This window comes from Convolutriloba macropyga, unplaced genomic scaffold (assembly GCF_964194025.1).
Source record: "Convolutriloba macropyga unplaced genomic scaffold, txConMacr16.3 SCAFFOLD_1267, whole genome shotgun sequence".
Taxonomy (NCBI): Eukaryota; Metazoa; Xenacoelomorpha; order Acoela; family Convolutidae; genus Convolutriloba; species Convolutriloba macropyga.
The window spans coordinates 18154-18908 of NW_027451657.1; the positions used below are offsets into that span (position 1 = coordinate 18154).

The window sequence follows — 755 nt, forward strand, 5'->3', positions numbered from 1 at the left end:
TGCAAAATTTGTGTGGATTCTACGCAATTTTTGCAGCATTTCAACTATTTAAGTTTTTCCAAACCAACTTGAACAATATTCATGATGTACACGTGTTAAATTTTATAAGTAACTATATGTAGTAGTGTTCATTTTGGAATTTAGTAAGCTGAAGTTAATAAAGTCGATAGTATATGTTTCTCGTAACTGTTTCTCGTGAGTTTTCTAAACTTTTTTTATCGAACTTTATTAACCACTCGGCTAAGTGTACCTTGATGTTCATTGAAATTTATACAGTTTATTGTAAATGATTGAGTAATTTTGTATTTTGATGCTCATAATTTGTACTGTGTCTGTCATTTTATACTATTTTAATTCATTTTTTTCTTTTATTTAACATCTTTTTTCAAATAATGTACAAAAAATAATGCATATATGCATGTAATTAGCAAGATGGCGCAGTGGGAGCGCGCTGGGCCCATAACCCAGAGGACGGTAGATCAAAACTACCTCTTGCTATCTTGACTTTTTCCAATTAATGAGCGCGCAAAAGACATTTATTACACAATTGATTCAAACAATTAGGGGAACAATCTTTGCAATTGACCTAAAATTTGTAAACAAAAATTCAACATGTCACATAATTACCCCTCAGATAACTAGGGTAATTGAAAACCCCCACCAATTAATTTCACAATTTAATAACATAAAAGTTGTAAACAAAATTCAACCTGTCACATAATTACCCCTCACATAATTACAGCAATTAATTACCC

The 755-nt window shown here is 30.6% G+C and overlaps 1 non-coding gene across 1 annotated transcript; it reads left to right on the top strand.

Annotated features, from left to right (window-relative positions):
- The first annotated feature begins 426 nt into the window (after window positions 1–426).
- On the top strand, window positions 427–498 carry Trnam-cau (transfer RNA methionine (anticodon CAU)). Its single transcript has one exon. It is a non-coding gene; the product is annotated as a tRNA-Met (tRNA).
- Window positions 499–755: the final 257 nt, after the last annotated feature.